General features: G+C 42.1%; 1 long non-coding RNA gene across 1 annotated transcript; it reads left to right on the forward strand.

Annotated features, from left to right (window-relative positions):
• Nucleotides 1-1,865: 1,865 nt before the first annotated feature.
• LOC130295332 (uncharacterized) lies at nt 1,866-27,495 on the forward strand. The gene is made up of 4 exons (XR_008848783.1): nt 1,866-1,965; nt 3,686-3,772; nt 27,162-27,234; nt 27,401-27,495. It is a non-coding gene; the product is annotated as an uncharacterized LOC130295332 (long non-coding RNA).
• The last annotated feature ends 437 nt before the right edge of the window (nt 27,496-27,932 follow it).

Raw genomic sequence — 27,932 nt, forward strand, 5'->3', positions numbered from 1 at the left:
AAATTTACCAAAAGAAATATTACAACGTAATATTCAATGGTTGTTTTCGAGAGGTATGCTGACCCCTTTTTCGGATTAGCTGGGAGCAGTAGATGGTGTTCAGATTCTGGCTAGGTATAAATTGTCCTTAGCTTCTATCTCCTCATGCAATTTTCTAACTCACTTTGCTCTATTCTCTTTTATTTGTTGAGTTTGTTTGCATACATTATCCTGCTTCATCCTGTCATCCAGAGATTGCTGCTTCGTCACAGATGGTAAATAATTCGAATACCTCATCTTCTTATTGTGCTGCTGTCCAGTACAGGGAAAATCACCCAGGACTTAAGCAGATGTGTCAGCGCTGGCAGAGTCATGCATCATCATCAAAACCCTGCTTCAAATGAAATTGGATTCCCAGTGACAGTTCATGCAGCGATTCAGTGTAATTCCATTAGGATAGATAAACTTCAGCCTAGCCTGGGACAGCTCGTATTCACAAATGCCGCATAAGCTTGCCAATATACCCACAGTAATTCTTGCATCACCAGAATGCTATAGTCCCTTCTGTCTGCACTGAAAGTGTCGAGGAATCAGATAAGGGCATGGAGTCTGGAAGGTTTGGGTTTTTAGAAATATCTGCTGTTTATCCTTGTCTTCAGTCAAATGGCTTACAGCAAGAAAAGATTAGGATTTTTTTCTAAAGCCATTTGAAATTTTAACTGTATATTACTACAAAGTCCAGCTCAGCCACCTTCACACCATGTGCTATTCTGGTTCTGGGGAATCTGCACCTATAAACTAAACATCCAGCAATCTTCAAGTATAAAACTTTCTTTTTTACTTGGTCATATTAAAATCCATCTTTACACCGACACCATAGGAAACCAACAATGTTTCAACTCCAGGTATGCAGTCTTAGTCATGGCTACAAATCTTTTGATATTTAGGCTGTTATTTAAAGGGGTACTCCACTGGCATGCGTTCGGAACTAAATGTTCCAAACGCTATTTTCAAGCTGCGGCATCGGCCATGCCCTTCATGACGTCATTACCATGTCCCCTCAATGCAAGTCTATGGGAGGGGGTGTGACGAGGTCCATGCCCCTCGTGATGTCATGGCCACGCCCCCTCAATGCAAGTAAATGGGAAGGGGTGGGGCTAACCCCTGCAGCGCTAAAACAGAATCCGGAACATTTAGTTCCGAATGCTGGCCAGTGGAGTACCTCTTTAAAGGGAACTTGTTGCTGCCCAAACCGCCTGAGCAATTCATAGCTTAAAACCCAGGTAAGTAGTCATGGATGGCAGTCCTGGTGGCTGCTTTCTGCCCTGCAGGCTCTGAGTGATGTGTATATCCCTGTCTGCGTATAGAGCACTCTCAACACTTGCAGGTCAGAGAGTAGCCGCCAGAACCCACCCCCATGATTAGTTATCCAGGTCCTGGTGCATTTTATCTGATTTACTTGATTATGATTTCTACGTTACAGAGTAAATCATAAAGGATCGGGATCACACTGCCCGCACTCGTTTTATGCTGTTCGCGGTTTGGGCCATATAAAATAGGTTAAAACAAGAAACAAAGGTGCTCCATGTGGAGTATCACATGTACTGGAGTGGATGGAAAATCAAGGGGGGTACAGGTGGTCGCTTACTAGCTCAGGTTGTGTACGGACATACACAACAATGGAGAGCACTTAGGGGGAGATTTATCAAAACTTGTGCAGAGGAAAAGTTGCCCAGTTACCCATAGCAACCAATCAGATCACTTCTTTCATTATTAACAAGGCCTCTGTAAAACGAAAGAAGCGAGCTGATTGGTTGCTATGGGCAACTGGGCAACTTTTCCTCTGCAAAAGTTTTGATAAATCTCCCCCTTAGTGATTATCCAAAGTTCCCGTCTGTAGCCTTCCTGGTAGAACTTTAAAAGCAAAGCAAAACTTCCGAGGTAGCAGGAATCTGCATGGCGCTGACCGGGACAGACACAATGCAGGTGCGGTGACTTGAGATAAAATTCTTTATTAACCAAGATGCAACGCGCAAGCGCAGCTTCCTCAGGCATAACAAGTACAAGCAATGATAGGGTTATATACCACAGGATTAACTCTTACATATCAACAGCAGAACACTTGTAAATAATATATATATATATATATATATATATATATAAATAAAATACGAATATTCATGATTGCTTCTTAGATTAAAAATAAATATAAAGTTATATATACTATTTATAACAATATATGTTACAAAAGGCAAAAGAAATATAAAAACTACAAATGAAAATGGTCAAGCGCTGCAGGTGAATGGGACAAAACGAATAAACGCTGGTTCCTGTACACCAGGGCTCAAGTCCTGCAGGAACTCATGGGAATGGAGTTCCTGCACTTTTTCCACAGCAGGAACACAGTTCCCATTAGCAAGAGTCCTGCAGGACCAGCCCTTAAAGGGGTACTCCTCCCTAGACATCTTATCCCCTATCCAAAGTTTAGGGGATAAGATGTCTGATCGCGGGGGTCCTGCTGCTGGGGACCCCCGCTATCTCGGTTGCAGTACCCCAGACATCCAGTGCAAGGAGCGAGCTTTGTTCCATGCCGGATGACTGGGGATGTGGGGCAGAGGCTCATGACGTCACAGTAATGCCCCCTCAATACGATTCTATGGGAGGGGGCTGTCATGCCTCCTCCCATAGACTTGCATTGAGGGGCTGTCATTTCTCGAGCCTCCGGCGCTTCACCAAACGCTCTAAACGAACGCCTGGTGCAGCAGGGAGAACGTGGTGGTCCCCAGCAGCGGATATGGTATAAGATGTCTAGTACCCCTTGAAAATCTTGAAGGACTTGACCCCTGTGTAAAATGCTATATTTCTAATAAACCTTGATAAGCATTGAAGAAGCTGGTGCCGGTATCTATTCCATTCATTTAAAATAGGTGACAGGTTTCCTTTAATGGGTAGTGTTTAACTTTAACAGGGGTTAGTCAAATTCATAGCTGTGAGAGCTGACCCAACTTAAAGGGCTACTTTTCATATCCACTGGCTCCAGAAAGTTAAGCAGATTTTAAATTACTTCTATTAAAAAATCTTAATCCTTACAGTACTTATCAGCTGCTTTCTTCAGTATTTTTTTCTATAAAGAAATGAATGAGAACCAGGTGCCTTAGCATGATGTAGGTAAATTTGTTATTTGTGATATTTGCAAATCACTGACCATTTAGGACACTGGGTACCGCTTTAGGTTAGTTACTGCATCATATATCTTTATGAAGGGTTATAACTCTTCTTTACTGTAATGTCCATTTATCTGTATTTTGGGTTTTCTGCTTTAGGTCCTGTTCAGACATTAAGTTTGTGTCTGAACAGTTTCTGTGTTTATTCTCCCTGGGATGGAAAGAGTTAACCTTCTTGAGTCCAGCACTGGGAGGATATATAAGTCCTCTTCAGGTGCTGATCTGGGCTGATGATTAGACCTGTATTCTGGCCATGTTGGCTTGATGTTCACTATGTCTGTCTTTGCACATATCCTGAGTTTTTACCATGGTTGTCTGTCCTGTTTGATATATAGTTTGTAGCCTGCTTTGTTTTAGTACATTTGTCAGGTTTTAGTATTTGTGTATGTTTGTTCTGCATTTGCTTTGTGTTGCCTTAGTCTTTATTCCATTAGCAGGAGAATAGAAGACGCGGCACTTAAGACGTTGCTTTTCTTTTTCAGCTTTATTGGCCTCTAGCCGGGCAAACACACGAGGATACACTTCACCAATAACGCTATAGTTTCACTTCACATTGACGGTTTTTCAAGGTATGTTGGGAAAAGAGGGCGTGTCCCCCACTTAACCCCTTAGTGTATGTTTGGAATACAAACAACAAGAAGACAGATAAAAAAAAACACATGGAAATACAAAAATCTCAACTGTATACATCATTTACATAAAGATCTGTAGAGATATATCATTATAAAAAAGAGGACAAATCATTTCTATTGTTCAGCCCCAATATGCCAGTGGCCCCTGTCCGGATAATCCACTTGGCTTCCGCTTGTAGTAATCTTGTGTGTCTATCCATATTTCTTTCCATGTTCTGAATGCGTTGTAAACTGAAAAAATGAACTCCAGTTACTAAACCATTATGATGATCATATGCATGAATTGTGGAGATCCCTTTCCTGAACAAAGAGAATGAAAGTGTTCCCTTATCCAAATGAAAAGCAGGCGTATGGTTTTACCAATATAAAAGTTCAAACATGGACAGATTCTTGCATACACAGTGTAATCTGACCTGCATGTTATGAAATAATTTATTACATGTTTAACAGCGCCTAGTTGTACAACAAGGGACGTATATTGGCAAAAGGAACCATGTTTGCAGCGGTGATTTCCTTTTGGTAGATCCCGCTGCAACCAGTTCACATTGGGTACTGCTGTGCGACTCCTTACTACTTCGTCCCGGAGATTTCGAGTCCTGAACGAAATCAACGGTCGCTGTTCCATAAGGTCCTTTAAGTCACCATCAGTCTGTAATAGATGCCAATTCTTGTTTGTGGCCTGTTTTACCAGGTCTTCAAGTGGACTGAATTCAAAGGAGAAAATTGCCGTTTGAGTTTTTCTTTTCCCCTGCGCTTTCTAGTATAGAAAACTAAATCCCTTCGGTCCTGCTTTCTTGCCCTATCAAATGCTTGTTGGATCAATGACTCCCGGTAACCCCGATCTCTCAATTTATTCATAAGAGTGCATGATTGTTCTACAAATGCCGCATAGTCTGAATTATTTCTCCGTAGCCGGAGGAATTGTCCATACGGTAAGGCTCTTGTTACACGTGTGGGATGATAACTAGAGAATTTAAGTAATGCGTTAGTAGCTGTGGGTTTTCGATATCCTTTAACCGTTAGATTTTCCCCTTCCAGGATCAATTCTACTTCCAAAAATTGAACTCTCTTTCCTCCAAAATTTGCAGTAAATTGCATATTGATATCATTAATATTGATGTACTCAACAAAGGCAGAGAACTGTTTTTCAGGAAGGTGATAGAAATGGTAGGTGCCATGGGCTTACCCATCGCCATTAGAGTCTTCTGGGCATACCATTGGTTGCCGCACCGGAACGCATTGTGTTCTAATATGAACTTCCTGCCCATTCCAATAGCTTCTGCACTGAGCCTTGTGCTATTCTGTTTATCTAGGAGTGAGTGAGTCTTGTGTCTGTACCTGTGTTTGCTTGTATTTAGGATTTTTGTTTCCTCCTAGGCCAGTATCCTGATCACTCAGTGGAGAGTGCCTGCTGACTAGGAGCCTATTTGGCTTTGGTATTGATGTTCCTCCATGATTAGAGTGGGGTGTGTAGGGTGCTTCTTGTTCTCAGTCCAGTGGGAACAGTGCTCTTGATTTCCTGAACCGTTTAATGTTCTGCCATTCATTTCATCCCCTGGATCTCCTGGTTTTGTCTGCTTAAACTTATCCCCATATCTAGTCTTGTTCATACTATCATGTCTGCCGTTATTCTTGATCCTGGTTCTTGAACTGTATGTTAACATGCTATATTCTGCCTTGTTTATATTTATATATCTGTTTGTTGGTTTCGTTATATTCCTGACTTGTTTCCTGACTTGTTTCCTGACTTTGTACAATTCTGTTTATTTTGTTGACTTTAACGCCAATGCACTTTAGCGCAAGGAAGGAACCGGCTCCAGGTTGTTGATCAGTCATTTCGGGCAGATGGGCAAGTAGGCAGGGAGAGTGTTTTTTTAGGAACAGCTTTAGGGCTCACTTCTCCCTGCCGGGGGGTTCGATACATTTACTTATATGGAAATCAGAATCCCCTTTTTTTTTCTATTGGAATTTTGCAGGCTGACTGGGATTTTTACAAACATGAAGCATGGAAAAGACTAATGGATCAAATCAGTAAAATAAACTTAATAATAATTGACTATTGATCATTAATGGCCCAGGCCATAGGCATGTTTAGTCCTCTTAGCATCATTTTTACTCTGCTGTCACAGCTAAAGTCCACTTAGGCTTGGAATTATATTATGAAGTAGTAGACTAAATGTAACAATGTAAAAAAAAACATAACTTTTTTCTCTCATAAAGGAACGCTGTTCCACTTTGCTGAGCTGAGATTTAAGAACCTACAGTAGTGAAATTTTGATAAGAACCTACAGTAGTGAAATTTGTTTTAAAATACAATGAGACCTTCTAAAAAGACAATCCCCTTAAGAGCAGATTTTGTGTGATGAATTTCCACCATACATTATGCTAATTGGCTATTTTCTTTATGAAGATTACCCTCATAGAAGACCATTTGACAATGCAATTTTGGTCTTTTTAAATAACCAAATTTGTTTTCCTTGTCTTTATTACTGGATGTGGTAACCACTAAGCTTGTAGTTCTGTAGTACTTGTAGGAAAAATTCCAAATGCCAACTTTCCTGAATAAAAAGTCAAATCTAATTATACCCACAGATTTTCAACTCTATCACAAAAACCTCCCCCCCCCGTTGTAGTAACTTGTAAATGTTTAATGCTGCCCCAGTCTACTTTAAGTACTGTTGTAAGTTGTGACAAGGTGCAAAGTCCTTCAGAGATAAACACAGAAGTAAACAGTGTTTGACAAGTGTGAATTCAAATAGAGAAAACAGACTTGGTCGCACAATCACAACATGCACAATGATCTAATGCTTCTCAGCAACATTTATTAAACCAACAGTTCGTTAGTGTACTTTATGATCATGAAGTGCAAGCCCACTAGCCACGTCACAGCCACCTGTAAGTATCAGATCCCTAACGTCCCTAGCGTAAAATGACGTGGCACTGAGCGCCGACCACCACTGCCGCAACACCAGTGCCCACTGGGGGAACGACTCACTGGCAGCCCCAATGCCACTTAACCCCTTAAGGACCGGGGTTTTTTCCGTTTTTGCATTTTTGTTTTTTGCTCCTTGCCTTTAAAAAATCATAACTCTTTCAATTTTGCACCTAAAAATCCATATGATGGCTTATTTTTTGCGCCACCAATTCTACTTTGTAATGACATCAGTCATTTTGCCCAAAAATCTACGGTGAAATGGAAAATCATTGTGCGACAAAATTGAAAAAAAAAATGCTGTTTTATAAATTTTGGGGGCTTCCGTTTCTACGTAGTACATTTTTCGGTAAAAATGACACCTTATCTTTATTCTGTAGGTCCATATGATTAAAATGATACCCTACTTATATAGGTTTGATTTTGTCGGACTTCTGGAAAAAATCATAACTACATGCAGGAAAATTAATACGTTTAAAATTGTCATCTTCTGACCCCTATAACTTTTTTATTTTTCTGTGTATGGGGCGGTATGAGGGCTCATTTTTTGTGCCGTGATCTGAAGTTTTTAACGGTACCATTTTTGCATTGATAGGACTTATTGATCGCTTTTTATTCATTTTTAAATGATTTAAAAAGTGACCAAAAATGCACTATTTTGGACTTTGGAATTTTTTTGCGCGCACGCCATTGACTGAGCGGTTTAATTAATTATATATTTTTATAATTCGGACATTTCCACACGCGGTGATACCATATATGTTTGTTTTTATTTTTATTTACACTGTGTTTTTTTTTTATTAGAAAAGGGGGGTGATTCAAACTTTTAATAGGGGAGGAATTAAATGATCTTTATTCACTTTTTTTTCCACTTTTTTTTTGCAGTGTTATAGGTCCCATAGGGACCTATAACACTGCACACACTGATCTTCATCATTGATCACTGGTTTCTCATAGGAAACCAGTGATCGACGATTCTGCCGCATGACTGCTCATGCCTGGATCTCAGGCACTGAGCAGTCATTCGGCGATCGGACACCGAGGAGGCAGGTAGGGGCCCTCCCGCTGTCCTGTAAGCTGTTCGAGATGCCGCGTTTAGCCGCGGCTATCCCGAACAGCCCGACTGAGCAAGCTGACAACTTTCACTTTCGCTTTTAGCCGCTGTGCGCTATTAGAGGCGGGTCCCGGCTTCACTATGACGCCGGGCCCGCCGTGATATGACGCGGGGTTACTGTGTAACCCCGCGTCATATCAGGAGAGCCGGACCAAGGACGTACCGGTACGTCCTTGGTCCTTATGGGGTTAAACCAGTCCCACGGCTGCGCCTCCCCACAGACATGGCTCCACGGCAGCAATGGACTTCGCACAGCACTACACCAGTGTGAACAAGGTGTAAAAGCTGTGATGGTCACCGCTCAGTGCTATGCCATTTTATGCTAGCGATATTAGGGACCCGCTACTTACAGGTGGCCGTGACGGGCTAGCAGGCTTGCACTTCATGATCATAAAGTACACTAACGACCTGTTAGTTTAATAAATGTTGCTGAGAAGGGTTAGATCTCTGTGCATGTTGTGGATGTGCAACCATGTCTGTTTTTTTCTCTAATTGAATTCACATTGTGTTTTCTATCCCCCTCTTTTTTTGTTTTCACTTGGGCAGCACTCTGCCACTTTCCCTCAGCCCAGGCCTGTATAAATTAGCAGGAAGCTGCATTAGGGGCCTATTCTTTTCTGGCAGCCTCCCAGTTTCTGGCTGGGAGCACATGGTAAGTGAGCTTTTTACATCTGTTCACATTGGTGCAGTGCTGTACGGCATCTGCTGTGCGGCATCCATTGCTGCCCCGGCGCTATGTCTGTGGGGAGGCGTGGCCCAGGGACTGGTTTAAGTGGCATTGGGGCCAAAAGCAGGAGATCTGGTACACGGCGAGGCAATACAGAGGAACGCTTTCTCTAGGGCACAAGCTAACAAAGATCCGGCAGAGAACTGAGGAGGGTGAAGGAATTTATAAACAAACCACAGGTGGATTACACTAATGAGCGTACTGGCCCTTTAAATCTTAAAGCTCCTTTGCGTGCACGCCCTAAGGGACGGGGACACGCACGCCGGAGCAGAGAGGCGGAGGCAGAGGCAGGAGAAACACCCGGAGAGTGATGGACTGGGGCTCGCATGCGGGCGCATCCTGGCTACATCGGCAGCAGAAGGTAAGGGGACCATGCACTCACGGCCACCGTGTGTTGCTGGAGTGCATAGCGTAACACCTTCCACCTTCAATACCCCTTCATCAATATCCCTTCCCCTCCTTGGTTGAACTTGATGGATATATGACTTTGTTTTTAACCAAATACAATTAGAATATAGCCTAACAACAGCTTGTTCATGAAATGGTATGCCTAACAAGTAAAATTTTATGATTCATAAAGTTTATAGTACTTATTGACTTTCCATTCTATCTTCAGGGTCATGAAACAATCGATGGACTCTAGAATAGTCAAAGTGAAGAGATTTTACTTCTACCTTTTTTCTGCTGTGAAGTTATTCCCACAAGTATGTCCAATAGGAACCAAAGGGGAATATTTTACCTTTGTCTAAAATATATGCAGTAGCGGTATTATTTCTACTTTTTTCTGCACTGGAGGCCTTACTGCATGTAGTATATGTGTATTCTAGGAGTACACAGCTGGGCCATTGCAATCTCCACAACTTTGTTCTTTACCGTCATCTTATTTGAGCATTGACATCAATGTTTGTTCTTGTATTTTTGCTGGTTATTCCCGCAATATTTGATTCTTGCCTTCAGCAATATTTTAGTTTGTGGCCTCATTTGCAAAAGTAATTTACAACTGTACTGCCCAGGCCTCATGTTTTGGGATCACAATATATCAGACACTGTGAAATGGAACGGCTTTCTAGCTCCGGGTATAATATTTATATATATGTGTATATATTTTTTCTCCACTGCACTTGGCTATAAAACATCCTGGCACAATATATACTGGAGCAAATATGGAAATGTTGTCACTCTCAATTTCCCTCTGGCTTGTCCCATTGTATCTACATCAATAGGCTTATTGCAGCTATGTAAATCTAACTAGTATGTAATGGAGTTGTTAATCCTATCATGGCTCTGCCAGGGGACTCAGATGGAGGAAATGTTGTATGATAGAAAAAAAAGAACAAGGAAAAAAAATCTACTATCTTATTGTTCAATACATTCTCAAGAGATTACATAGCAGCAACAAGGGATCTGTTAGTACCAATATAGATACCAATATTGATTTGTAAGATACCATTAGAGTGATAAGGCATTAGATATAAAAAAATTTGACCAGGATTCACTATAAAATTCCCAAGATGTCATAATGTATGTATTCTCAGATTTAAGGCATTTATATTAAAATTATCGTTCAAATTTTTTAAATTCAATATATAGAATGCATCCAGAAAGTTTTCAGAAGCTTACATTTTTTTTATATTTTATGTTGCTGCCTTGTGCCCCCATTATTCTGCACTCAGTAACACATAATGACAATGTGAAAACATGATTTTAGAAAATTTAGCAGATTTTTAATAAAAAAAATATTTTTTTTTGGCATGGGCATAACTATTTAAACCCTTTATTATGACACTTGAAATGTAGCTCTGATGGCTTCCTATTTCTCTTGATCATCTTTGAGATGTTTCTGTACCTTGGTTGGAGTCACCTGTGGTAAATGCAGTTGATTCGACAAGATTTGGAAAGAAACATCCCTGTCTATATATAAGGTGTCCAGGGCCGGCTCTGCATATAGGCAAAATAGGCATCTGCCTAGAGCACCCTCTTGATGGGGGCACCATGCTACTTGTTGCAATAAAGTTAACCAGTATCCGGAGCACTGCCCATCCAAAGCACCTGCTTATCAAGCAAAGCCCTGCCATGCTACCCCCACCAGTACTATAATAATCAGCATTTTTCAGCCTGCTGGAGGAGCGCAGCGCCACCTCTGAGGCAGACAGAGGCGATTACTAAGGTCAGGTCCGTCCAACATTCAGACATCGTGCGCGCTGTGGAGGAGCAAATGGGCAGGGTCAAGGGGTGGCAAAATTAGCTTTCACCTAGGGTGGCAAAAATCCTAGCACCAGGCCTGAAAGTATCACAGCTAACAAGGCGTATCAGAGCAAAAACTAAGCCATGAGGTCGAAAGAACTACCTGTAGAGCTCAGTGACAGAATTGCATGGAGGCCCATATCTAGAGGAGGGTACGGAAAAAAATTCTTCTGCACTGAAAATTCCTATGAGTGCAGTGGCTTCCATAATTCTTAAATGGTAAAGGTTTGAAACAAGGTGCTGGCCAACCCACCAAACTAGGTAATCAAGGGAAATCGGCCTTGCTAAGAGAGGGGACCAAGAATTCAATGGTATATCTGGCTGAGCTACAGATGGAATAAACTTTCAGAAGGTCAACCATCACTGCAGCACTCCATTAGTCTGGGTTTTATGGCAGAAATAAGCATATGAAAGTCCGACTGGAGTTTGCAAATAAAGTATCTAATGACTCCCAGACTGTGAGAAACAAGGTTTTCTGATCTGATGAAACCAAAATTGAACATTTACTAAGCATCATGGCTGGAAAAAAAAACTACAGTGAAGCATGATGGTGGCAGCATCATGCTGTGAAGTTGATTTTCAGAAGCTGGGATAGAGAGACTGGTCAGGACTGAGAGAAATTGTTATGTCCATTTTTCTGTGTTTTGGTATTTTCTTCTTTGAGGCCTGGTCAGACATGCAGTTTATGCCTGAACAGTTTCTGTGTTAACTTCTCTCTGGTAATGTTATAGTTAATGCTTCCAGCCCTTCAGCACTGGGAGGGTATATAAAGCCTCATCAGGTGCCGTTCTGGGCTCTGTTACTGTGACATGTTTCTTTATTCACCTTTGTCTGTCTCAGCACTTTTCTTTAGTTTGACCATGGTTATCTGTCCTGTCTATGTTATTTATATCTGGATTTTATCCTGCTTTGTTTAGTGCCTTGTTGGGTTTTAGTATTCTTGCATTGCATTGCATATATTTAGTGTTCTCATGTTCAGATTGTATTCTGTTTTGCCTGAGTTTTGTGAATCATAGTCCATATTTACATTTTGCCTTTGTATCAGTCCTGTTTGACCTTGTTGGATCTTGGATCTCCTAGGTTAGAATCCTGTTCCAATCTATGTGCTAATCCGCCTATTTAGGAGTATGTTGGAGTCTGTGCCAGTATTTCATGTATTTTTATCTTTGTTTCCTCCTTGGCTGGTATCCTTTCCACACTGTTGAGTGTGCTGCTAGCAAGGAGTCCATTTGGAATTATTTCTGCTGTCCACTCCTTTTATGGAGTGGGTGTCTTTTTGTCTAGTGTGAATTGTGCTCTTGTTATCCTGTTTTAGTTTGCTATAGCCTGCCTCATTTTATCGATTTGTTGCTTTGTAGCATTCCTGTTATGTTCCTGACTTTCCCCCTGACATGTACTGTTTTGTTTGTTTTGTTTGACTTGATGCCCATGCACTTTAGCACAGTATAAGGACTGTCTTCGTCGTTCTGGATCCATCGTTGCTTAGGGCAGATGGGCAATGAGAAGGGACAGCGCTTTTAGGTACAGTTAGGGTTCACTAACTCCCTGTCCCCCCTTTATGACAGATATCTGGATGAGCAAAGTGCAGAGATATTCTTTATGAAAACCTAATACAAAGTGCTCTAGACCTCAGAGGGTTCACCTTCTAACAAGACAATGACCCTAAGCACACAGCCAAGAAAAGACTTGACTGGCTTAGTGAGCTAGAGTGGCCCAGCCTGAGCCCTGACCTGAACCCATTTGGATATCTCTGGAGAAAGACGTCAGTCTTCCACTGATGGTCCTCATCCAACCTGATAGAGCTTGAGAGGATCTGCAGAGAAGAATGGCATAAACTCCCTAATTCTAGGTGTATAAATGCTGTAGCACTTAGCAGAATAACTGAATTTCCAAATTTTGCATTGGGGGACAGGAGGTTAAGGTTATACCTGTGAAGTATTTGTTTGTATTTGGACAATAAAATAAAATGGTTGCATAGGTGTACATAGCTTTCAAAGAAAAGCCCCCATATTTCATTTTCCTGTTATGAAATTTTTAAGAAATAAAAACTACAGCAGAAGCCCTTTGGTAACTCCAGGTACAGGCATGGGCAGATACCTGACATGGAGATAAAACAAACGATACCTGTCTCTTAGCCGATGGCTGTTTGCAAAGTTCTAAAATTTGCATTTCTGCCCAAAGTGTAGTGTATTTTAATAAGATGTAATCACAATGCTTCTGTATTAAAAAGTATGTTGTTTACTGAATCTGGAAAACAACTGCAATAAGTCAGGTGCAAAGGGATTGTCTGGGGAGGCAGCACATGTGCCCAGCTGATTCAAACGAGGGACAAAAACCCTGTTGTGATCATTGGGGGTCCCAGCAGTGGAATATATCTTGGGAAAATCCCTTCAAAAGGAAAAGGTTATCCTCCAGCAGCTTGACTGTGCTTTAAAAGAGAGTTTAGAGCAATGGAATTTGGCAGCCAAAATCTCTAGTTGTTGTACAGTGAATTCTAAGATTTCACAAATAAATAGGTTTAAACACAACAAGTGAATAGTTTGCTTGAATTATAGACCTAAATATAAAGCAACAAGATGTGAATAAAGGAAAAAAAACTAAATAAGAGCTAGAAGATACAAATAAGTAAACATGAATATATAAAACAACAAAAATACACTTAGCTATAAAGTATGCAATCTGGGAGAGCCCTTTTTTGGCTGTTGTTCAACACCCAGAATACAAAGAAGATCTGAACACTTGGACAGTTCCCTCACAATGTTCTAAAAAACAAATGTGTTCTTTTAATACAGTCCCTTATTGTATGCCTTCTTGAATGTTCAGAATGCACTATATTTTTCCTGATGACCTAGAGATCATGTTGGGTCCCAGCAATCGGACCCCCATGATCAGACGCCTTTCCCCTATCATGTGGATAGGAGATATATTTGTACAGTGGAATGGAAAAAGAAATCTCACCATTGTTTTTGTTTTGCTTTTATGGCATTCACTTTGTGAAATAATTGCACCATGAACTGCTTCCCTAACTGCTCCCAGATGACCAGCTGTCTCCCTTACCTACTGCTTCCCTCTTCTCCCCTTGTAGATTGTAAGCCCTTGTCAGCAGGACACTCTTTCCCAACATATCAGTCTGTCATTTACTGTTTAACATTCATTGTATTTACGTCTGTGTGATGTATTGTAAACCTTTTCATATGTAACTAAGGGCGCTATAAAAAAGTAATAATAATAATGATTTTTGGGTTTTGTTTTTATGGCATTCACTTTGTAAAATAATTGACATGATAGCTTCATTCTGCTCCTCAGGCACAGGGCGTGTGAATATTAGGCTGAGCCAGTATGAATCAGGCTTACTAGGGTGTAAATGCTAGACTAAGTGCGTATGAATATTAGGCTAAGGCGGCACTATCAGGCTCATTGGAATGTGAATATAATGGGGGGGGGGGGGTAACACCCCTATGTTAAATAAAGTTCACACCCACCTGACTATTCAGGGAAACGTGCAGATGGTCAAAAAAAGATCCCTATATCTCTGAAATGGAAGGGTATAGCAACAAAATAGAAACAGTGTTAGAAGCAGGGCACTTGGCTATGCATTGACATATACTAACCACAGGTCCTCTATGAAAGCTCCATAAGTGTGTGTCCTACATATCGGAGCCTTCTATATTGAGAGAATGGGAATATGGACCCCCCCATTCACCAATTCATAGCTGCCACAATCACTATGGAGTTCAAAGGAGAGGAGACTGCACTTGATACAATTGGGAATACTCCTTTAATATATATATTTTTTTTTAATTTTACACTTTCACCCAAAATATTTTTTTCATGAGCTTCCTTATGGATCCTGATGTATCCTCTTTTTCCTCTCATCATCCCCCCTTGCCTTCCATGGCTCAAACATCCTCATCATTGTGAATCAGCACCACTGATTTCTGCCCTAGCAGCAGAGCCAGGAGCACCTATAAATAAAATATAGTTCCATAAAGAAGCTATAAAATTCACTCTCTCATGTGTGAGAAATATGGATATTTATATTACTGTAGTCAAAAAATGCACTTTCTAGAATTGAGAAACAGTCTTTTGGCGTGTGAGCATTCCCCTTCTGAAGCTTCTTTCCTCCTTGTTGGCGCTTTCTGACAGGTTTCTGTTCTGGGATAAAAAAGCAGCAGACTATTGCACTGATGCATCAGATGAGTTGCTCTTCACAGCTGTTGATAGAAAACCAATCATTGTGAAAAGAGTTGTATTCAGACGCCGACTATCGTTTTGTCCTACGACGGACACTGATTGGTTTAAGTCAAACGTAGATGTGGAATTTTTTTTAGGTGACTTTTGATTCTTAAAATATCAATGCTGTGAGCACTAGTGTATGTGAACTTAATCTTAAAGGTACAGTACTTTTTAATAAGAGCATAGTGGTTCAAATAATATAGAGACTTCTATTGAGGTTGTGTCCAAAATATTGAATTGTCAAAAGGAAATATCACTGTTAAGTAGAGGAGGTAGCATAATATATCAAGGAATGAGAATTTTTTTTGGGTGAGTTAGAAAATAACAAAGATATCACGATCAAACCCACAGATAAAGGGGTGCCATTGTTATAATAGACATCCCCTTTGTCTTGCAGAGATACAGTGACAACTCAGTGATTCAGAGATTGGATCAAGACCCATTGTCCAAAATACAGCAATTAATTAAATAACTAATTGTTGTAGCTAGCGACAAACAGATTATTGATGAGCACTTATGCACTTTTCTGAATCAGTCACTATATGCACTTTTCTGGTTCAGTCACACTCAAGGATTCCAGTCCTGTTTTGTCTTTCCAAGAGTCTACAGAACCGCCCCCAGAAGACCTGGGGGGGGGGGGGGTTGTATTCTCGCCCTGTATACCCTTGCTGTATACCTGGATAGGTTACTGAGAATTAGGCTGTGAATATGGTGTCATACATAAGTGATACCATGGATTTCAAATAAAAAGGGTGCTGGAATGCCCTAAGGGTTCATTATTAGAATCCTTTTATATTGATAATCTGTAAAACTCCATTGATCATGACAAAGGTATTAAGACCATTGAGAAATGCTTGTTAAAATATGAGTTAACTGTGGGTACCTGTTCACTTGTTTTAGACTTATTAGAGGTAATCCTTAGAGAGAACTACTTTTTGTTTGGGGATGACTTCTATGTCTAGAACAGAGGAACAGCCATGGGGTCCAATGTGGCACCCATGTACACAAATATTTATATAACTGACTTTGAAAATACATACTTCTGAAAATCCCCTTGTTTTCAATTTGTGAAAAGGTGTTACAGATGTTTCACAACATATTTGTAATATAGACAGAAAACTTGAAACAGCTGCATATCTTTTTTGAGGAACTAAATGGGGTTTAGCCTGCATTGAAATTCACAATGGTCACATCTGAGAGCTCAATACATTTTCATTTGCCCTAGACCAGGCATAAGCAACCTTTGGCACTGCAGATGTTTTGGACTATATCTCCCATTATGCTCTTACAGCCAAAATGCTGACAAAGCATCATGAGAGATGTAGTCCAAAACATCTGCAGTGCCAAAGGTTGCCTATGCCTACCCTAGACCAATGTTAGAATCACTTGTGAGCCAAATGTTAAGGGTAAAGGATATAATCTCTTTCCCTGAGGAAATGCAGAACAGAATAAAAGAGGTGTACCCTAAATTTCAATGACAAGGGTACCTAGAGATACTTTTAGAAGCACAGGACAGCATGTAACACTTTACAATCCCCCAAGGACAAATAATCCTCTGATATAATTCAATTTGTTTCCACATTCTCATATGAGAATAGCGGTTCTATAGCTCACATCATCAGACAGAATTGCATTTGTTCCATGTTGTTTACACTAATGGCAGTGCTACAGCCAGCATCATCAGATGGAAATAGGATTTGGTGTGGAGAGTGTAATGTCCATTTATCTGTATTTTGCATTTTTCTGCTTTGGGTACTGTTCAAACATTATGTTTATGTCTGAGCAGTTTCTGTGTTTATTCTTCCTGGTTTGGGAAGTGTTAACCTTCCAGCCCTTCAGCACTGGAAAGATTTATAAGGCCTCTTCAGGTGCTGCTCTGGGCTGGTACTACACCTGTTACTCAGAACATGTTTTCATCATGTTCTCTATGTCTGTCTGAGCACATGTATCCTGATTTTTAACAATGGTTATGTGTCCTGGTTCATATGAAGATTTTAGCTTGTCTTGTTTTAGTACCTTTGTCCAGTTTTAGTATTCTTGTATTGTTCATTCTGCTTTGTGTAGCCTAGTCCGTGTTCACACTGCATTTGTCAGTCTAGTTTTGACCTTGTTTGATCCTGGATCTCCTAGGATAGAATCCTGTTCTGAGCCTTGTTCTAATCCATCTATCTAGGAGTGAGTTAACCTTGTGTGGTGTCCTGGTACCTTCTATTGTGGTCCCCATAGCCAGAGTCCCTAGGACGTCGGGGTCCCAATTGTCTAGTTCACCCCTAGTCACCTCTTATCCAGATAATAACTATCCAGTAACCATTTATGTCTATAGGATTGTCTATAGGATTGGGATTTATGTCTATAGGATTGTATAAATGTAAATAAATAGTTAATTACCTTGCCATAGCGTAGCAGTACCTGTGAGTCATGTGATCAAGATAACTCTATGGTATTTCTGCTTGAGGACCTTTGGAGGTCCCTGTGACGTAGTCAAACCTATCACACTGTGTACCAGTGAGTGACAGGTGTTTGGACCAATCAGATTAGCCCCGCCCCCTGCCCATATAAGGGAGCGGCGGCCATCTTCTCGCTCTCTTGTTCCTGTTAAAGCAAGCAAGAAGCATCTGCGCTGCTGAGATCTGTGAGTCTAGGCCTGAGCCTTGCGGGGACGGCCGATAACTTCTAATTACTGAGTGTATCAATCCCCACGCACTCTGCAGGATCACCAGACCTTATCTATCCCCTAAATCTGGACGGATCTGCAATAACTACCCTAAATTCAAAGACTTCTAATATCACTCAAGGTCCGCAACAATTGTCAGTCATTGAGATCTATAGAGACTGTTTGCCTGAGACTGTCATTTTTCTTTGGATGTACTGCAAGCACTTAAGTAAAGTTTGTTCAAGTACCTTGTGGACCTTCAGTCATTTTATTACATGCACCTATCGTTTCTGGGAAGGGCGGCGATAGGCCTGAGAATTAGCTCAGCATACCAGCCCTCAGACTGGCATCACAAACTCTAGGGTTAACATTAACCCCTTACCTACCACTGTTGTCCCAACTACCCTACACCCCCCAGGGCTACCACACTTGTGTCTGTACCCGTGTTTGCTTGTATTTAGGATTTTTGTTTCCTCCTAGGCTAGTATCCTGTTCACACTGTGGGGTGTGCCCGCTAGCTAGGAGCTTTAGTAGCTAGGAGCTATTTGTCTTTAGTATTGTTGTCCCTCCATGATTAGAGTGGGGTGTCTAGTATATTCCTTGTTTGGAGTCTAGTGTGAACATAAATCTGATTTCCTGACCCGTTTAGTGTTCTGACATTGTTAACCTGTTCATCCCCTGCATCTCCTGGTTTTGTCTGCTGTATACTTTTCCTCATATCTAGTCTTGTTCATATTATCATATCTGCCGTTAATCTTGATTCCGGTTCTTTAACTGTTTCTGTTTATTAGTATGCTATATCTTGCCTGGCATATCTGTCTGTAGCTTTGTAGTCTTCCCATTATGTTCCTGACTTGTTTCCTGACATTTACAGTTTGTTTTGTTTGACTTTTTCACCCATGCACTTTAGCACAGTATAGGGTCCATCCTCGTGGTTGTCGATTTGCCGTATAGGGTGGATGGGCAACAGGAAGGGACAGTGGTTGTATGGACAGTTAGGGCTCACTAGCTCCCTGCCCCCTGTCATGACAGAGAGTGATTGATTTAGTACCACCCCCTCCCCCTCCACCATCATGGCATTTAGAAGGAGAAGGAACTTAGAGGGGTACTCCGCTGAAAATTTTTTTTTTTAAATCAACTGGTGCCATAAAGTTAACAGATTTGTAAATTACTTCTATAAAAAACTCTGAATCCTTCCAGTACTTTTCAGCTGCTATATACTACATATACTACAGAGAAAGTTCTTTTCTTTTTTAATTTCTTTTCTGTCTGACCACAATGCTCTCTGCTGACACCTCTGTCCATGTCTGGTACTGTCCAGAGAAGGATATGTTTGCTATGGGGATTTGTTCGTACTCTGGACAATTCCTGACATGGACAGAAGTGTCAGCAGAGAGCACTGATGTCAGACAGAAAAGAAATTCAAAAAGAAAAGAGCTTCCTCTGGAGCGTACAGCAGCTGATAAGTACTGGAAGGGTTAAAAAATTTTAATAGAAGCAATTTACAAATCTGTTTAAGTTTCGGGCACCAGTTGATTTAAAAAAAAAATTCTGCCAGAGTATCCTTTTAAAGGACCAGTTTCTCAAATCTGATGTGTCCAATTTTTCCTTTCTGGACTGCAGCCAGTGTAACAGCCTCATCCGTGGTGACACTTTTCAGCATTCCCATATTAGACGCTCCTTTCAGATTAAGCACAGCTACACTTGTCTGGCTACATCATATATTTGTTACAATTTCCATGTAAACTATATTACATGAGTGCCATATATGCATGTATAGCCACAACTCTTCTATTAGATCAGGTAAAACTGATTTACCAGTACCTAAACATGTTCTTGCATTTCTCCCTTCCGTTTCCTCCCCCCCCTTTTTTTTTTTTTTTTTTTTTTTGCTTTTTGGTCTCTTGTTTATTATTTACTTTTTTAAAATTAATTTTAGTTTATTATTGTTTTATTTTTATTTTCATTATTTTTTGATAATTTTTTATTATAATTTTTTATTTACTTAAATTTGTTATTTTATTTATTTTTTAGTCGGAGGGGAGTGGGGTACTATTTGCCCCTATTTTTGCTTACATCTTACATCCTGCTTTTTATAATGTTTCAGCATTATTCATGTTTTATAAATATTTGCTTATCTTTTTTAATGGTTTGCAGATAGTGTCACAAAGTTATATGGAAGCTCTCACTTTCAAGGATGGAAAAAGTAATTATGTTGCATAGATCTTCATCAATTACTGATTATAATATGCTAGCAATAGTTAGGCACTATATTTTTGTTGTTTTTTATTTCCCTATACACAGAATGTTTTTGCCATTGTCATATTTATGTAGCTCTGGTATGCGCACAGAAGATGTGCCATCCCTATTGCATGTCTTGGTGGTATCTTCTGCTCGTGCGCCATATTTGTCTTGAGTAGTGTGTAGGTATGGGCAGATACAGGGTTGGTCTGTGCCCAAGGCGAGTGATCTGTGGTTGTGTAGAGACATTTGACATCTGCAAGTGTTGCTGGATATGTTCGGCAAGTAAACAGTGTCACACAGATAAGTAACTTTTATATAGATCATAAGTGAGTGGCGATCGGATGCCGACACAGGGAGGGCAGTAGTCTGTATGTTTTACGGAAATGTATTGCACATTATGATATCACATTATATGAGAACATGTATGTTTTTTTACAGACATGCATTTCTATGTTGATTGTTATATTCTGACATGATGATTTTTTAGAAGTTGGTCATGTAACGACACCTACCCAGTTAAACACTTACAGAGGAACGATGCTCTGATTTCATTATATGTATGTACCTGGAATAAGACCAATCGTGGTTTAAAAGAACCTATATATTGTCTGAATTGTAACACTTATACTTTTAAAGGCTATACAGCCAAAATGTTGCCCTTTTTATGGAAGAATAAAGAAACTGCTGTTTTTTTTTTAAAGCACCAGGATTCCTACTGTGATCATCGCTTTACTTGGTTTGTGGATATCTGGTTTGGCCTCCAGGACAAATGGTGTATATGCTGCTTTCCACTGCTTTGTTGGTAGGTTTGTACCTCATGCATTAGCGTTCTAGGTTTCTCCAGAAGTAGTAATTTCTTCGGAAGTAGTGAACGGTTTTATTTTCGGTGTTGTCTACCGTGGCCAACAGTTTGTAGATGCTACGTCATATATCTAGGCTTGCCAAGCTCTGCCGTTGATGCTCTAGCCAGCCCCCTTGGTGAGGCATGAAAGTGTTGTGTCCGCCCCCTTCATTTCCTTTTCTAGTGAGTATGTGCTGCTAGAGATGAATTTGTCAGACACTGGCCCCTTAATCCATAAAAAGAAAGTAAAGGGGGCAGACACAACATTTGAATGCCTCATCCAAGGGGCTGGCTAGAGCCCTGGATGTCACATATGGACAGGGATTCAGTGCTCCTGAATCAAAATAACAAAAGGAGGGAAAAGCTCAACAGCAAAAATAGTAGGAGGGTAACTGGTTACACCTGTACCCGCAGGTGTGAAGAAAAAATAAATAGTAGTCCTCAAATACTCCAACCAAAAAATGGATGTGTCACGATTCGGCTGGCTGGATGTGGATCCTCTGTGTCAGCGAGGGATTGGCGTGGACCGTGTCGGTGGACCGGTTCTAAGATGCTACTGGTATTCACCAGAGCCCGCCGCAAAGCGGGATGGTCTTGCTGCGGCAGTAGCAACCAGGTCGTATCCACCGGCAACGGCTCAACCTCGCTGACTGCTGAGAAGGCGTGGGACAAAAGGACTAGGCAGAGGCAAGGTCAGACGTAGCAGAAGGTCGGGGCAGGCGGCAAGGTTCGTAGTCAATGTGGATAGCAGAAGATCTGGAACACAGGCTTTGGACAACACTAAACGCTTTCACTGGCACAAGGCAACAAGATCCGGCAAGGGAGTGCAGGGGAAGTGAGGTGAGCCAGGGAGCAGGTGGAAGCTAATTAGGCTGATTGGGCCAGGCACCAATCACTGGTGCACTGGCCCTTTAAATCTTAGAGAGCTGGCGCGCGCGCGCCCTGAGGAGCGGAGCCGCGCGCGCCATGACGTGACAGCCGGGGACCGGGACAGGTAAGTGACTTGGGATGCGATTCGCGAGCGGGCGCGTCCCGCTATGCGAATTGCATTCCCGCCGGCAATGTCAGTGCAGCGCTCCCGGTCAGCGGGTCTGACCGGGGCGCTGCAGAGAGGGAGACGCCGCGAGCGCTCCGGGGAGGAGCAGGGACCCGGAGCGCTCGGCGTAACAGGATGTACAAAGCATATTAGGGGAAAATAGTATTTAAAATTTAATAACACTTATAAAAGAATCACCTATAAGCATTCGAATATCAAGTGGTACAATGAATAAAAATATGTTATGTACATTAAGGATAAAATTACCCAAGCATGAATAAACATGAATAAATCCTATGGGTATAAAAGATGGATACTGCAATGCAAAGATAAGCTGGAGAGTAATAAGTTAAATTGGATAGCCAGTCCTAAATAACATTATAGTCTGGGGCAGTCTATCACAGAGAAAGAATGATCTCATACATGCCAGCGTTAAATCGCTCACCACTGTGCCAGTTAGTGTCGATGGCACATAATAGTGCTCACAGCTGGGAAGTCCCGATCTTCAGTTGCGCTGTAGTTTAGGTGGCTGCCTGCACTGAATGTCGTCGGCCCCAATCGAGCCTCAGTGCGGACCACAGCTGATCTCTCCGATATTCCGCTCGGCACAGAGCATGTACAGCAATCGAGCGATTGGAATCCGACATCACGCGTGTGCGGCACAGTCCACAGCTGAATTAATCAAAGCACTGGTTGCTGGATCAATCGAAGCGCTGGTTGAAAGCGGTGAGGTACAATCAAAGTAAGTAACAGAATGCAATGTTTGCAACAAGGATGGCAGTCCTGCGCAAATAGCAGTCCAAAACGCAGATGGGAGTCTGTATGGCAATCTTTAGCGGCTCTGTATGATTAAATGCTCCATATAAGCAGGCTTAAAAACATAGAAATAAAGCCAAAAATGTTTCGAGGTGTGGACACATGCATTCTAACCCCTTCTTCATTGGCTCCCTAGATCTACCCAGAACAACTGTCCCTGCCCTAGGCGATGACTCCACAACTTGAAGACAATCCCTACTTGTGCAGGGTCGTCACAAGTCAAAATAACATCCTACAAAAACACAGTATGTACAGAGAGAAAACCCAGAGGAAAATCCAAAAACAGTGCCGGGGTCACAAAAAAAAGGTCACCAGGATAGATGCAGGATATACACGCTAGCTACTGGGAATAAGTGCTTTCACAGGCAACTTGTATTAGCATACTGCCGGATTTAATAGACAGCTGACCAGGTGTGGTCACACAAGGTAACTTATTGGTCAAAGAGACAGAACCACAGATAGGCCACAGGAACACAACCAGGAAAATATGAAGAGACACGGCTCTTACACCGGAATACCTAGACAAAAACACTAATACGTGTGAATTACATACCTGCATATTTATTTAAGTGGGCAAATTAAGTTTTTGACTGGATAACACCTTTAAGACATGCCTACATTGGGGTAGGCATACATTGGGTTACTGTTACGCCGAGCGCTCCGGGTCCCCGCTCCTCCCCGGAGCGCTCGCAACACCCTCGCTACGGCAGCGCCCCGGTCAGATCCTCTGACCGGGTGCGCTGCGATACCGCCTCCAGCCGGGATGCGATTCGCGATGCGGGTGGCGCCCGCTCGCGATGCGCACCCCGGCTTCCGTACCTGACTCGCTCTCCCTCGGTCCTGTCTCGGCGCGCGCGGCCCCGCTCCCTAGGGCGCGCGCCGGGTCTCTGCGATTTAAAGGGCCACTGCGCCACTGATTGGCGCAGTGGTTCCTATTAGTGTTTTCACCTGTGCACTCCCTATGTATACCTCACTTCCCCTGCACTCCCTCGCCGGATCTTGTTGCCCTTGTGCCTAGTGAAAGCGTTCCCTTGTGTGTTCCTAGCCTGTGTTCCAGACCTCCTGCCGTTGCCCCTGACTACGATCCTTGCTGCCTGCCCCGACCTTCTGCTACGTCCGACCTTGCTTCTGTCTACTCCCTTGTACCGCGCCTATCTTCAGCAGTCAGAGAGGTAGAGCCGTTGCTAGTGGATACGACCTGGTTACTACCGCCGCAGCAAGACCATCCCGCTTTGCGGCGGGCTCTGGTGAACACCAGTAGTAGCTTAGAACCGGTCCACTAGCACGGTCCACGCCAATCCCTCTCTGGCACAGAGGATCCACCTCCTGCCAGCCGGCATCGTGACAGTTACATCTGTGAAAACAGCACCTTTAAGGGTTTGCTCTCAGTTATAAAATATTGTAAGGCTCTGCTCACATTGCCATTATAAATGTGTTTACAGGATCTATGATGGATAGGACTGGTCTGTAATGATCCATTTGATATCTTTGTTATGATCCTTTCTTTGGGTGTCTGATTTTGTATTAGATTAGTGCAGCATACTACACTACTTTTGCATTCATAGCCTGTTCTCAGAATGGTCCATTAATATCTCATTGGCAGGGTACTGAAACCCGTTACTCCCACCAATCAGTTGTTTGGCAAAGCTGTGACTCCGACATATACACAATAAACGGGGCTGGAAACAGATGGCTCTGTTCATTGTGTAGTGATGGTGCTTGTTCCTGCAGTGTAGCGCCTATTCATTTGGAGGTGAGTTGCAGTAACATGGTGCTCCCACTACACAATAAATGTGGCCGACTACTTTTATCCTGTTCTTTGGGCATATGCTGGAGTTTACCAGTTTATCTATCTTCTTGTTTGAAGTTTATATTTTGCAGTCTTATTATAAAGTAGCAAAATGTAAAAATGTGTATAATCTAGGCCTGTAATTGTAGCTTACATACAAAAGAAAACCTTGTATATCGCTTGGGTTTCCAACTACTAGTCCATGGAAGATTATAAGCTTTAAATGTATCCACGCATATTGTAATTCCCATTAATTTATTTGGGGACTATTTATACTGTTAGCCTCCTTATATGTTCCCATGTATTTCTGACAATACTACTATCCTACAAATCGGTTACATAAGCCATCACATTTACAAGACAACTAGTGCCCACTGCTAATGTTGGCTTTGGTTGACTACCTGGGGTGGTATTACATGGGCAGACTGCTGCCCGATGTGAGTGACAATCAGGTGAATCAGTGCTCATTTAATGTGCCTATTAGGTGGCTTTGTCAAGGTGCTGGCAGGGCGGCATAAACAATGGTTTGTGTGGCACTTTGTAATAAGGAATTCATCTGCCGCACATTTCCTGTTAAACAAGGCCAGGTGCGGCCAACCAACAAGTATTTTTTTTAAACAGGTAATAACCATGTAACTGGCTGACAAATTAGAGTTTGCTCATTCGTCCAGCTGATCACTGGGCCTATTACACGGGAAGATTATCAACCTGTTTAGCCAATAATTTCCCTGTGTATTAGGGCCCTTTAAGAGATATTCAGCTTCACTATCTTTTCTTTCTGATTTGAGGTATTTCCTAGTTTCCTTTATTTCCATTGTATTTAAACTAGTGGGCACTGCCAGATTAAAAAACGTTTTATATGTTGTATCTTGGCAAAACATTAACCTTTTTAACTTTTTTTAAAGAAATCGTGGCTTATAAAATCATGGCTTTGTCTAAGCTGAAGCACAGGCATGGGCAAAGTGCAGTAAGTGTGGGTGGGAGAGCACTTCTCTCTGCTCTCTCCTGTCTGATAGTACAGGAGAGAGCACAGAGGAGTACTATCAGATAGGAGAGAGCACAGAGGAGCACTATCAGACAGGAGAGAGCACAGAGGGGAGCTATCAGACAAGAGAGAGCACAGAGGAGTCCTATCAGACAGGAGACAGCACAGAGGAGTACTATCAGACAGGAGAGAGCACAGAGGAGTGCTATCAGACAGGAGAGAGCACAGAGGAGTCCTATCAGACAAGAGAGAGCACAGAGGAGTACTATCAGACAGGAGAGAGCAAAGAGGAGTGCTATCAGACAAGAGAGAGCACAGAGGAGTGCTATCAGACAGAAGAGAGCACAGAGGAGTGCTATCATACAGGAGAGAGCATAGAGGAGTATTATCAAACAGGAGAGAGCACAGAGGAGTGCTAGCCCACCCTCACTTACTGTACTTTGCCCATGCCTGTCCATGCCTGTTCTATGAAAAGGTAATAAAATGTTCTGATTAATTATATTAGGTTAAAGGGGTACTCCTCCCCTAGACATCTTATCCCCTTTCCAAAGGATAGGGGATGAGATGTCTGATCACGGGGGTCCTGCCACTGGGACTCCCCACAATCTACTCGTGATGTCATTGCCCCGCCCCCTAGTGACATCATGCCCCACCCCATCAAAGCAAGTCTAGATAACAGGGGATGCTGCAGGAGAGATTGCGGGGGGTTCCCAGCGGCGGGACCCCTGCAATCAGACATCTTATGCTCTATCCTTTGGACAGGAGATAAGATGTCTAGAGTACCCCCTTAATGTTTTGCCAAGATGTACAACATGTGTATTTGTGGGAGGGACAGCTTCCCCCATAAATATTTTAGGCTCACGCCTACCACTGACTTCGGTCTTGATTTCTGCTGGCAGCGTGGAGCTCTACTGCGGCACATCGTGGCCTACTGCTTTGCAACACCATCAGCGGGCATTTGTTTATACAGCCATATGCATGGTCTCCGGGTCCCACAGCACCGGTGCACAGCTGATCCCTCCCTTCCCAACACCGGAATCACGCTCGTTCACCAGTGCAGAGCGTGCCCCCGGATGCGCACGGCACGGCCAAGCAACAGGACCCTCCACGCTGTGCTAAGATCCGGAGGCACTGCATCTCCGCTGCTCCACAAAAGTAAGGTGGGGGCTATTGGAGGTTTTGGACAGTGAGTATGGGTTAAGGGGTCCACTCTGTTATGAGTTACACGAGCTGCGCACGCAGCTCCAGCACCCTTTTGGCTCAGACTCCATGTTAGTAACAAAGTTTATGGGGGTATATTCTGATCATGCATGTATCTCAACCACACAACATGTTGATACCTTTAAATACTATTGTAACAAGCATATCTGTTTCAGGTGCACTGAGAAGTATCATCCTTAGGTTTCTGTTATCATCAGTGCTGTCTGCACATCAATACCGTCATACGATACCTATCACGGGCAGGTTAGCTTTGACATGTCCCTATTTTTCACTGCTGTGTTGGGGTAGTACTCATGTATGTATTTTCTTTTAGGTTTTGTGTATTTTCTGTTCGTAGGAGGTTGTGGTCTGCAGCTTTAGCATTTTTCTGCCGATCTAGTTGTTTGCTTAGGCTCTGTATATCTGTCTATATCTTAGGTACGTGGGGATCGGTTGCCTTATTGTTTTCTCTGACACAAGTAATGACCCCCTTTTTTCTCATATTCCAGGTCATATAGTCTACAGCATATAAAAAAGGAAAAAGGGTGTTACCTGAGGTCTCCTGAGGTGTAATAGTCTCAGGTAATAAAAAAAAAAAAGGGATGTGTGTATGTGCAAGTATATATATATATATATATCATCAGTGCTTGTGTGCATGCAAGCTTGTGTGCATGGATATATGTATATATATGCGTATGAACAGTACTCTGATGCTGGTAATAAGGGATGTTTTTCCTTGTTATTTTAGTGGCTTGCTTTGTGTCCTTTCGGAGGGTGCTCTTCTGTTCAGTGTGTGTTAAGGCCTATGAGATTGGTCTGCAAGGTTTCTTAGCAGCTTTCTTTCAGCTCGGTAATTACTGTCAGATATAACACATTACTTACACATGCAACTGTTCATAGCTTGCGAGCATTCTAGTTCTCATTTTGATTATGTTTATTTGCAGAAATCCGTGCCATATTTTCTACTTCCCAGTAGTATTTGGTGGTGCCTATACCGTATGGGGGTGTGTAGAAGCTTAGTTATGATATGGTAGTAATGTTCCTCTGTATGCCACTACAAGTTGTCTCTTATTTGTCTAGGTCCGGGCCGCTTATTTTGGGGTTCATCTTTTAGTTCCTGTGCTACTAATTTTGTTGGGGGGTAGGTTCTATTTTTCATTTGTCTACACCTGGTGTGTCGCTCCACTCCTGGATAAAGCCCCGCTTGGGTGAAACACGTCGAAGGTGTGGTGGGTGACTGGGGAACTTACATGGGGGCTCCTACATTTTACTTTATCTAT

Source organism: Hyla sarda, chromosome 11 (assembly GCF_029499605.1).
Source record: "Hyla sarda isolate aHylSar1 chromosome 11, aHylSar1.hap1, whole genome shotgun sequence".
NCBI lineage: Eukaryota > Metazoa > Chordata > Amphibia > Anura > Hylidae > Hyla > Hyla sarda.